The 12,962-nt window shown below is 31.2% G+C and overlaps 1 long non-coding RNA gene across 1 annotated transcript; it reads left to right on the top strand.

Moving 5' to 3' along the window:
- Window positions 1–1,220: 1,220 nt before the first annotated feature.
- On the top strand, window positions 1,221–4,576 carry LOC132737390 (uncharacterized). The gene is made up of 4 exons (XR_009626731.1): window positions 1,221–1,306; window positions 1,979–2,111; window positions 3,000–3,128; window positions 4,085–4,576. It is a non-coding gene; the product is annotated as an uncharacterized LOC132737390 (long non-coding RNA).
- The last annotated feature ends 8,386 nt before the right edge of the window (window positions 4,577–12,962 follow it).

The raw sequence follows: 12,962 nt of genomic DNA, 5'->3' as shown, positions 1-12,962 counted from the left end.
ATAATCTACAAATGAAAACGTGTTGCACTCTTATACTGAATTTATTTAGGTGAAAAAGGCGGGTGCAAAATGGGTTGCACGCATGTATATAGTTATAGGTATACAAAAAGGGTACACTTTCTAAACTGAATCCATGTAGAGTATATTGTTGTGTACAAAAACGAGTTGCATTCTTATATTGTATATTTTAAGGGTATAAAGGTATGTGCAAAAACAGATTACACTCCTAAATTGAGTCTTATTAACTTTAAGGTATGTATGTATGCAAACAAATGGGTTGCATTCTTAAATTATTATTAGAAGATATTTATGTGTACAAAAGCGGTTTGCGCTCTTATACTGTATCAGTCAAGTGTATATAGATGTGTTCAAATAACGGGTTGCGCTCTTAAATTGCATCTCTTTAGGATATATATAGATGTGTACCAAAACGGGTTACAATCTTATAAATTAGTTTTGATATAAATTCAAAATGTCACCATAACTATGATTAAATCTTGATTTCTGCTTAAGCTGTAGCCAGGGCGGGAAGGGGGGGGGGCAGGACGGTAATACGCACTTTCCATTACCGTCCTAGAAAGGTTTAATGAAACGGAGCCTGCAACATTTTCAATTGTGTCTTGTAAGGGCTTTCTTTAGGGATTCTTTATCACTAATTTTTTGCACACTTAGATTGTATCAATCAATTGCCTCAGGGTGGCTACATAAATATATTATACTCCATAAATAAAAATCTGTACGGTATATAGCTGAGTACAAAATTGGTTTTGGTATACAGGTATGTTCAAAACCGGGTTTCTTCTATTTTATAAATAATGACTCTATCTAGTAAGCTAAATAGCTGCTAAAAAAACAACAAAAAATATTTGCTTAGTAAAGCTACATGCTAGAAAATAGTATTAAAGGTTAAAGATTAAGGCGATAAATAGTATCATTTTATATAAGCATTATCGACACTCCTTTTTGTTAAACTGATGTTAACAAAGGAATAGCTGTACTGTAAAAAATACAAGAATAAAGATCAACAAGGTAATTGCTACGTTCACAGGACGAAGCCCCCAGACACACATAAGTAGGGCACAGAACAAAAACCTGGAGTTGACATAAGGGCGGAAAAATGAGAGGGACATATGGGAATTAAAGGGATAAGGGCTGTAAGGATGAAAGGGAGGAGTAATGTAAAAGTACATGTCAGTATTAATAACGATTTGTATCTGTACTCACGGTAGGGAATCACGTGACTTTTACGGTTACGCGTACAGACAATATGGCGGCCTAAAAACCTCGCTTCACATGTGTTTTTAAGGTAATTCTTTATTATATCCCTTTTACTTACATACGAGACCTGTTGCAGCCTACGCAGAATAAAGAATTGTTGCCGCCTATACCTTAGTTTCCACTCCTGTGCTCATAGATTTTACAAACACTTAAAAATTCAACAGAAATTTTCAATGTGAACAATTATATTTCGGGTAACATTCACGCAAAATTTGTATTTTTTATGAATTTGATTAAACTACGTCGAGTTAGCAATGAGAAAATGTTCATAGAATTTCTTTATTTGAAAATGTAAATATCAGGCATGTTAAATGTTGACTGGTCATTTTCTATTCCAAAACATGAGAGAAAAATGATTTGGGTAACTCCCACGCATACTTTTATTGTTGATAACTCCCACGCAATATTTTATGGGCAGGCAATATCTATGCAGGTTATAGCCTAGATATTGATTGAACAAAATCATGATTGATGCATTTAGCCTTAAACGTTCAAAGAATTTTGAATAATATTAAAAATACCGCCAAAAGGTCCTGGATAGAATAAAGCCCATATGGATAGCAGAATACATACTCACGTGAATATATTAAAAGAAGTTTCGATATAGATGAATTAATCGCAGAAATTAAAATAAAAGTCTCAAATATAAGAAGGAGGTCGATTTCAGTATAAGCACAATTACAGTTGTCATTTTTCATAGTTTGCAGATATGGGCGGTTCCAGTTCGGGTATTGTTTGTGGATAATGTTGGGCAACATTTGTCTTAATGACCACATAAACTGGCTACTCGGCACAGGACTTTGTAAATGTTGTGACAAATCGAAACGTGACAGGTATGGCATTTTATGTTATTCGTTATATTAAGATTTTAAAGACATTCAAGTCATTTTATCACTTAGTCTTTTATGAAACCAACATTTTTCAAATTAGTGTCTGTATTTAACATTATTATGTTGTGTGTGTTTTTTTTTAATCTAAATCATAAAAGAAAACAACCTAAAGTATATTAGAATGGGTCTTTTATTTTACAAACTAGGTAATAAAATCTAGAGGACTTATGTTTGAATGTCATCTTAATATCAGCAGTAAAACCCGTAACGTTTCCGATTTGCTGGGCTATAAAATGTTTTACGACAACATTTATAAGGTCCTGTGCCGTGTAGACTGTTCATGTGGTCAATATTTGAGACCTATCTGCAAATGAAATGTTTCCCACATTTATCACAAACAATATCCGAGATGGAACCTTCCATATCTGCAAAATATGAAAAATGACAACTGTAATTTTACTAATAAAAACAGAAATACAAAACCTCCTTCTAATATTTTAGACTTTTGTATCAAAACGCGACCTAATTGAATGTTTTGGGTTTGGTAGGCCTTACGCGAAGTTATTGATGTCCATGGCAATTTATGATTTTACAAGCCATGCCTTTTTGAAATTTATTTATCATATTATTGTAACCTATAAGCAGATGAAGTGTTGTTCGCCCCATATAATTTACGCCCCAAGACGATTCGTCAATTTAGCTGTATTAATTTTATATCTTAGTGATAGTAAAATTAAATGTGAATTAGTTTGAAAAATACATTAAATCCATTGCATTTTCAAAATAAATATTGATTAAACTGTTTGTGGTTAAATAATAAAGTTGAGTGTTAAATTTTAAGTTTAATTGCCGTGAATATATAGGGAATAATAAGTTTATTTTATATTCTAGATCCTGGTCCTGGCTGAAATTTAAAGTATTACAGCTGTAGCTTCTATACCATAAATTTAACATGGAAAGGACTGTTCTTGGGAAAATGCTGACGTAACTGATGGGAGCAGTTTTTCTTACCAATCATAGGTCAGACTTAACCCTTTCCCCCATAAGCATATTGTGAAAAATGGCCATTTTCACTGAAAAGCCTCCTCTTACAGTTCAAACTGCTATGAAACTATGAAAAATGCTTCAATACTAATCAAACTTGGCACAAATGTTGACTGGACCATTGCTTTTGTAACGACATGCTCAGTCTTAAATTTCCTGTTACCATGGCAACGAGGGGTAAAGGGCTAACAAGAAATGATGAAAAACTTTTTAACACCCAAAATCTAGTTTTTACATCTTAACATGTGGTCTTTTACCTAATTTTGGTGAAAAATTGTTGTTTTGTAACATTTATAATTTTTTAAGTTAACCCTTTCACCCATGAGCATATTGTGAAAAATGGCCATTTTCACTGAAAAGCCTCCTCTTTCAAGTTAAATTTCCTGTTACCATGGCAACGAGGGGACATCTCAAAATTGCCAAAAATCACTATTTTGCCTCGATTTTTTCCATCAAAATTTACTTCAAAGTGCTGCAACTTCTCAAGGGATTGAAGTCCAAAATTTTCTTTGCGATGAGGGGGACTCCGCCCCCCTTCAAACCCCCCAAAAAGAAGGGGGCACATCCCCCTTCTGGCAACCCCCTGAAGTATCTTTTGGGCAGGGGGCGGCGCCGAAAAAGTGCTCACTTTTTTTAACAACATTTCTGAAACGAAAACATGTGTTTGGGGAAAAATAGGGCATTTTCTCACTATTTCAGGCCTATAAAGGGGGGGGGTCGAAAGTGCGTTGTTTCGCGTATATATGAGGTTAAGGGTTAAATAGCTTCTTTTTAAAAAGTTTTTGTTGTTTTTGTACATAATTTACTGTCAGTATGAAACTTCAGCTGTATCTTAATTTCTATATGCTGTTTTATTATGTAAATCTATATACATGTATAATTTGAGATTGACCAAGTCAATTTTAACATGTAACTTCTTATTTTATTTGCAGAAGCAGTAGAAGTATTCAAACACCATCATGACACACTTTAGACATACCAAGAGAGCTCTAGAAGAAGAACTAGTGGTAGATTGGAACAGATTGTAGCTTAATTGTTAAACTAAAAGGACTTCTTAAATCGTTTGAATTTTAGCTACACTTGAACTGTAGTTTTGAAATAAAATAGCTGAAGTATTTAATAGTGTCTTGATTTTTTTGTTAAACTCTGTTCCGTACAGTACTTTGCTTTATATTTATATTAAAGTATGTTGAAATGACATTGAAACTTCAACGTTGTGCCAACGTTGAACTTCAACGTTTTTTAAACTTTCAAATTCGAACATAAATCTAACGTTATTTCAACGTTGAAATCTGATCATACTTCAACGTTGTTCACCGTTGATGTGCCTGCTGGGTTACTTCTATCAAGGACCTATTTGCGGTATTTTTAATATTATTCAAAATTCTATGAAAGTTTGATGCTAAATGCATCAATCATGATTTTTTTTCAATCACTATCTAGGCTATAACCTGCATAGATATTGCCTGCACATAAAATATTGCGTGGGAGTTATCAACAATAAAAGTATGCGTGGGAGTTACCAAAATCATTTTTCTCTCGTGTAATGGAATAGAAAATGACCTGTCAACATTTAACATGCTTAATATTTACATTTTCAAATAAAGAAATTCTATGAACATTTTCTCTTTGCTAACTCGACGTAGTTTAATCAAATTCATAAAAAATACAAATTTTGCGTGAATGTTACCCGAAATATAATTGTTTACATTGAAAATTTCTGTTGAATTTTTAAGTGTTTGTAAAAGCTATGAGCACAGGGGTGGAAAATAAGGTATAGGCGGCAACAATTCTTTATTCTGCGTAGGCTGCAACAGGTCTCGTATGTAAGTAAAAGGGATATAATAAAGAATTACCTGAAAAACACATGTGAAGCGAGGTTTTTAGGCCGCCATATTGTCTGTACGCGTAACCGTAAAAGTCACGTGATTCTCTACCGTGTGTACTGGCACTAGTCAGGAAATTGTATTATGTTTATATTGTTGCAATGGGCCAATGGCCAATATCATTGCAATTATATTTGTTTGCAAGCAGTTACTAGTTTTGACTTTGTTTTGTTACGTCATGTTATGTAACAGAAACTTGACCAATGAGTGGTAAAATGTTATGTTTGAATTAAAAGATTATCATTATTACATTTCAAATATAACGAAAGAGATCTTCATCAACTCTTGATATGTTTGAACTATTACAATGCCGCCTTTGTCACCAGTATAGCGCCTGATCAGCAACGCTCTGTAAAGTTGGAAGCTTATTTCTCTGTGTAGTTTGATATTGAAAACCTTAATAATTTTAACAAACTGTTCAAAATGCAAATCAGAACGAATCTATTACACATATTTAGTAGGCTTTAGGTAAAAAAATACATAAATGTCTGATTCATCTAATTCTTCTTTAGCAGTGATAACGCATCATGTCTCTTAACTTTTGCCGTCGTCTATTTTTCTACAATGTACTTTTACAAAGTTATTTAGCGAGGTATAGTTAAGAATTTTATAGATACGGTAGATAATGAGTAAATAAGAAAATAAAATGTTACCAACAACCACACGTTAGAAAAGACTATACACACTTAAAGCCTCGAAAAATAGAAGAAACAAAAACGTGTTTGTTAAATACAAATGCCCCCGGCTCAGATTTTTGTCAGTATCAATATTTCAAAACAATGTTTACCCATTCACTCAGTTATGGACAGAAAAGTTGCCAAACATGTAAACACAAGTTATATAGCTTGACAAAGTCATGACATTTTGTAATTCTGAAAAATATAAGTCATTACTCTGACTTGTGAAGTTGAAAAATATTCAACTTTATGCAAGTTATCTTCCTACCAAATATGAAATACACCTGCCGTTGAATAAAGGCTTTTTGGGCAAAAGTGTAAAATCGATATTGAGCACTGGTGACCTGACCAAACTGACCCCTTACTCTATGCAAAGGAAGAATACCATGTAAGTTACATGTATCTTCCTACCAAATATGAAATACATCTGTCAATAAATAAAGGCTGAATGTGCAAAAGTGTAAAAATCGATTTTTAGCACTGGTGACATTGACCCAACTGACCCCTTACTCCATCCAAAGGAAGAATACCATGCAAGTTATCTTCCTACCAATCATGAAAAACATCTGTCAATAAATAAAAGCTGTATGGGCAAAAGTGTAAAAATCTATTTTTAGCACAAGTGACCTTGACCCACTGATCCCTACCCCAATCAAAAGGATGAATACCTTGCAAGTTATCTTTCTACCAAATATATTATATCAGTCACTTAATAAAGGCTGTATCAGCAAATGTGTAAAAAACTATTTTTAGCATTGGTGACCTTGACCCAACTGACCACTAACTCCATCAAATTTTATGTTTCTATTAATTATAAATAACATCTGTCTATAGAATAAGGTTAATACATCTGTAAAAATCTATTTTTAACATTGATGACCTTGTCATTGGTAGCATTGACCTTGACCCAAATGATCCCTTACTACACCCAAAGAAGGAGGACCTCCCTCGGCACTAAGACATCAACTAAAAAATAAAAATGTATGAGCAAAAAGGTTTATATTTATTTTTTAAACCAGTGAAACATTAGAGGACAATCAAAGGTATCCACCTACTAAATATGAAAGATATCATTAAACAAATAAGCAATTAGCAGAAATTTAAGATAAATACAACTTGCCGAAATAGGTTAACCAGAGAAGGCCCTATTTTCAAAGTGAAAAAAGGGAAATAACTGGGAAATATGGATGACACAGTTATATAACTTGACAATAACATGAACTTTGTATTGATAAGTAAGTGTGGAAATTATAAAGCCATTAGTATAGATAATACTTAAGATATTTCCAACTTGCCGTTTTAGGTTAACCATTATTCATTTTCTAAGTGCTTAAAAGAGCAATAACTTAGTTATGAAAGAGTTATGTAACTTGCCCAGATCATGTACTTTGTATTGATAACTAAGAAGCCATTTGTACAGGTAGAACTAAAGAAAAATCCAACTTGCCGTTCAAGGTTTACCTCGTACGGAGAGACGGACAGACAGACGGACATTCTTACCAGAGCTACATTATGGGGTTTTCTTTTGTTATTTCTTTTGTTCTTTTTAACCCCTCAATGCAGAAAACAACCCTACAAGAGAAACGGAATAACTGACATTAAAGACATTATTGTTTGAGAACAATAGACTAAACCCCATAATGTAGCTCTTGTTTGTACGGACAGACGGACGGTTCAATTACTATATGCCCGGGGGCATGAAAATAATAATAATAACAACAACAACAACAACAACAAAAATGTAAACAACGCTCAAAACAGCAAAACTCAAAATGTTGAAGGCGCGGTTTGACTTAGGCTGGGCTGTTCATTGACAGTATTGGAAAGTTCTAATTACTGGGAAAAGTGTTCACAGTCTTTAAGAAATATCCATCAATGACAATAAATTTCCGTTATCTCTGAATCCAATAACTGACATTAGATAATGTTATTGTATTACGTATCATTTAATAAAATAATCACTTGTTTTATAATAAGATGTAATGACCTAACGATAATAAAACAAACTGCATGCTTACATTCAACCACTTTCAAGAGAGACTCTACATTTTCCTTTTTCAAGTTAATTTGATGAGCATTGTTTAATCTTCCTCAATAAATGTTTTCAAATGACTATAAAAAACATGCATTTATATTTAAACACATTTAATATAAAGAAGTGACCCTTCGCTTAATTCAAAACTAGTTAATTGTTTGTTTATTTGTTTCTTAGAACATATTGGCAGTTTAACATATAAGCAATTAATTCTGTAGTCTATATTATTTCACCTCACTTAATGAAGTTATTTAAGATGTTGTGATATTGATACAAGAAGATTTTGTGAAAATAATAATATGATTAAGTGATAATGATTCATGTTTAGATTATTTTGATGTTAGAAATAATGATTAACACAAGATGATGTTATTGATGTTATTATTGATGATGGTAATGATGATGATGATGATGATGTTGATGATGATGATGATGATGACGGTGATGATGATGATTAAGTGCTATTCATGAAATATAAATGTGATGATGATATTTTAATGTTGATGTAATATTGATGTGATAATAATGACCTGTTGATGATCATATAGAATACATGTATATATTTAAAGACTGAAAATGATGATATAATCAGTTGATGATAAGATTATGATAATGTAATGATGTTATGATAATAATGTAATGATGATGTTACCATGTTAATATGATTGTGATGTAATGATAATATGATGATGATGAAGATGATGATGTGATCATGATGATGTAATGATGACTTGATGATGATGATGATGATGTGATCATGATTATGTAATGATGATGTGATCGTGATGTAATGATGATGATGTGTGATCTTGATGATTAAACGATGATGATGTGATCATGATGAGATGTGTTCATAAAAATGTAATGATAACGATATAATCACGATATGATTTAATTATTATTATGATATACATGTTCTTATGTGACGATGTGATCACGACATGTGATGTTGTTTGATGATTAGATTTTTTTCTATGATGATGATGATGATGATGATGATGATGATGATGTTTTTCTCTTTTTTTAACGATGATGACATGATGATGTTCATTTGTAAATATGTACAGTATATATGTTTATAATTTAATAAGTGTCATATAAATTGAACACTAAATCCCAGTTAAAGTTCATAAAATATCCAAATTCTCATTTTTTTGTTTTATAACTATGTAAAAACTGTAAAAAAAATATTGTTTCTCACCAATCTAACTTTTAAATATATTTTTTGAAATGATATCCCGAAATATTTTCAATATCCGCTGATTGTTGTTACCGCTTTAATAATCTCTTCTATTTTTTTTTTAATTTCCAGAACATAAATTATATTGCTGTCTTCACTTTTTGATAACCAAATTCTTTTTTTTTTAAAAATCAAAGTAATCAACTGAATTTCGCAACTGTCTTTTATACTATAATGTAAAACTTAATCGTGTAATTTATAAAATTCATGTATGTGTAAACGTAGTTCAAAAACAAGGTGTTTGTTAAAAATGTGGCTAGTTATTTAACATTTATGTTATAGGTCATTAAACATAGCTAACGTTTGGTTCGTTCAAATAAGTATTTATATTTTTAATTGACGTCGGCTTATTCTCTGCTCGCAAATTTTTCTTTTATGTAAATAAGCATCAAATGATTATTTTATTTTCGTGTATTTTTGTTGTGATGGTTTGTCTGTTTTAAAATGTCATTTTCAGTTTCTTTTATTCATCCATGGCTGCTCATAACATTTCCTTTGCATTTTGTTTTCTAACTTCCCAATGGGTAAGCATTTGTGCTTGGAGAGCAGCTATAGGATTGTATTATAATGGAACACATTGTTTTCATTATTCATATTTTTTCAAACAATACCCACAAAAACACCTCTTCTATATTTTTGGTTTGTTTATAGCAATATATTTTAGAAGTATTTTTTGTACTCTTGGTTTTTGTTTGCTTAAATTTATATTTTCTATCAACATTTTTCGTTTTCTTTGAAATGGAATATTAACCTAAAAAAATCCCGAAACACTGCAGAATGTTTACGATTATTTTACTTTATAAGTTCTCAGGCTATTTTTTTTCTATAAAAGAACTATTATTATTGTTATCAGGTGACATAGAAACCAACCCGGGTCCTAACAATCAAAATGATGCATGTCTCTCAATCATTCATCAACATATTTAAAGTATAAGAAACAAAATTGATTTCATAAAAGATCATTTAAATGACTTCGAAATTTTATGTTTAACAGAAACTCACTTAAATAATACAATTAAAGACGATCAAATACTTTTGGATGGATATAGATGTTTATATAGGAAGGATAACACTGCCCATTCAGGGGGGGGGGGATAATTATTTACACGTCGGATAAATTGGTAACAAAGAGTTTTTGAAATAGACATGTTTTCTGAAGAATCAATATGGATTAATGTTAAAGATAAGGAGAATAACATTTTGATAGGCACTGTTTATCGTCACCCAAATTCTACTGTTTAGTTTTGGTCAAAACTAGATAACTGTTTAGAAAAAGCGCATGAGTTGTCGCAGTACATTGTTTTACTTGGTGATGTAAATAAAGATCAACTCAATCATTTAAACCATAAACTCATGATATCTTAATTATTTATAATATGAGTAATGTTATCAATCAGCCGACTCGTGTATCAAATACATCTGCCACACTTATTAACCCAATAGTAATTTCTAGCGAAATAAAATCATTTGACTTTGGTGTTTCAGTAACTCTGAACGACATTAGTGATCATTGTGCTAGTTATATTTTTATTCATTTTGAAGCGCTATCTTTTAACACTTATAAGCGTTGTGTTTGGAATTATAAAAATGCGGACTTTGTGCGGTTAAATGAATTGATAACTTCATATAATTGGTCAATATTATCTAAGGGCACTGTAAATGAGGCTTCCGATTTTTTTTAACCTTTTCATTTTTAGATTTGACAAAACGCATTCCATATAAAGAAGTTACAATGCAACCATACGACAGACCATGATACGATTCAATAATACGAAGAACTTCTCGTAAGCGTGACAGACAAAAATCACGTTCAATTAAAACTAATAAATCGTCAGACTGGATTTTATATAAACGTTTAAGAAACAAGGTTGATAATTTAAAAAAGCACGCGAAACACGTTTTTTTTAAATAATTTAGAATTTATAATCAACGATATAAGTAGTAATTATCCTCGCGAAGACTGGAAAATTTTGAAAATGTTAGTTAAAGATAATAAACAATGTGAAATAATACCGCTATTGAGACTTAATAATGACTTGTATGTATTTACTGATAAAGAAAAGGCAAATGCGCTCAATGATTACTTTGTCTCTGTATCATCTATTGATGATTCTAATACTACTTTACCCATTTTCAATCTTAAAACAAACGAACATTTGTGTGACATAATCATTAACGAAGAAGAAGTTAAAGACATTATTTCATGCCTAATAATAAAAACGGCTAGTGGACCAGATGGGATAAGTCACCATATGCTTAAAGAAACATCATCTAGCATTTGTAAACCTCTATGTACACTTTTTAATCGTTCCCTTCAAGAAAATACATATCCCACATGTTGGAAAAACGCAAGAGTTATGCCATTATTTAAAAAAGGGAGCACTATCTTTGTTCTAATTACAGACAGATTTCTTTAATAAGTAACCTAGGAAAAGTTATGGAAAGAATTATATTCAAATATATTTACAACCATTTACATATGAACAATCTTATTTACAAGTATCAATCTAGGTTTATTCCAGGGCATTCTACTGTATATCAATTAATTGACATTAATCATCAAATATGTAAAGCTTTTGATGAAAAGAAATCAACTTGTATAATGTTCTGTGATATCTCCAAAGCTTTTGTGTTTGGCATAAAGGTCTTCTGTTTAAACTGCATCAGTACGGCATTACAAATAATTTGAATACTTGGATTGCTAGCTATCTTAAGTCGAGGAACCAAAGCGGTTTTGTTGGTTCTTCTTTTCCTGACACAGAATTCATAAATGCTGGTGACCCTCAAGGATCTGTGCTTGGTCCTCCTCTTTGTTTGATTTATGTTAATGACATTGCTGAAAACTTACTTAGTTTGACTCGTATTTTGCAGATGATAGTTCGTTATCAGTAACAAGCGATGGTTCTAAATACATAGAAATGACTCTAAATATTGATCTTAAAACTATTAATGAATGGGCAGAACAATGGCTTGCAACCTTTAATCCTAATAAGACAGAAGTATTATTTTGTTCTCTTATTAGAAATGAAAGACCTTTTTTGTACTTTAACAATGTTAAACTTAATTACACTCAACACCACATGCATTTGGGGTTAACCTTATTATAAGTGATGATGGAACTTGGCATGAACATATTAATAATTTAACTAACTCGACGTCTAAAATATTAGGTTCTATGCGTTCATTAAAGTTCAAATTTAATAGAACAACATTAAATTAAATTTATATTTCCTATATGAGGCCTTTATTAGAATATGCTAGTGTTATTTGAGATAGTTGTACCTTATATGAAAAAGAAAAAAAAAAAGAAAAAAAATGCAATACGAACAAAAATATTTTCTAGATAATTTATACCCTCAGCAATTTCGACAAGGAATAGTCTTTATAATGAGATACGTGACTCACCTTCTTTAAATGTGTTCAAAACTTAACATAGGGATAAATTCAAACCCACACTTGTCCCTAAATATTATTTAATTGGAGAAAGATTATCATCTGTTTACCATGCACGTTTAAGAAATAGATGTAGTAATTTGAATGATGATCTGTATAGAAATCACTAAGCAAACTCCCCTGTTTGTGAGTTTTGCCATATCGAGGAGGATGCTGAACATTTCTTTTTTAATTGTAAACTTTTTGGACTTCAAAGACCCCAAACTTTTCACTTCCACTCGCCCCTTTCATTCATTAAGTACAAGTACTCTCCTTTATGGAAAAGAAAATTTATCAGTCGAGGAAAACTCTTTTTAATTTCATGAGGTTCAAAAATATGTAAAAAATACACATAGATTTAAATAATTAGAAATAAGTACATGTAAAAATAACAATCGTTGTTCCAATTTTAATTCTTCTAATTCCCCTTATAAATGACATATTTTGACAGCCATACAAACCATCACATACTGCAAGTACAGGAAAATTACTATTTTTTATATTTAAAAAATGATAAGCAATTGTTGTTTTTTTTTCTTT

Source organism: Ruditapes philippinarum, unplaced genomic scaffold (genome assembly GCF_026571515.1).
Source record: "Ruditapes philippinarum isolate M1 unplaced genomic scaffold, ASM2657151v2 ctg8751_1_1_1_1, whole genome shotgun sequence".
Taxonomy (NCBI): domain Eukaryota; kingdom Metazoa; phylum Mollusca; class Bivalvia; order Venerida; family Veneridae; genus Ruditapes; species Ruditapes philippinarum.
This window is presented reverse-complemented; position numbering and strand designations above follow the sequence as displayed.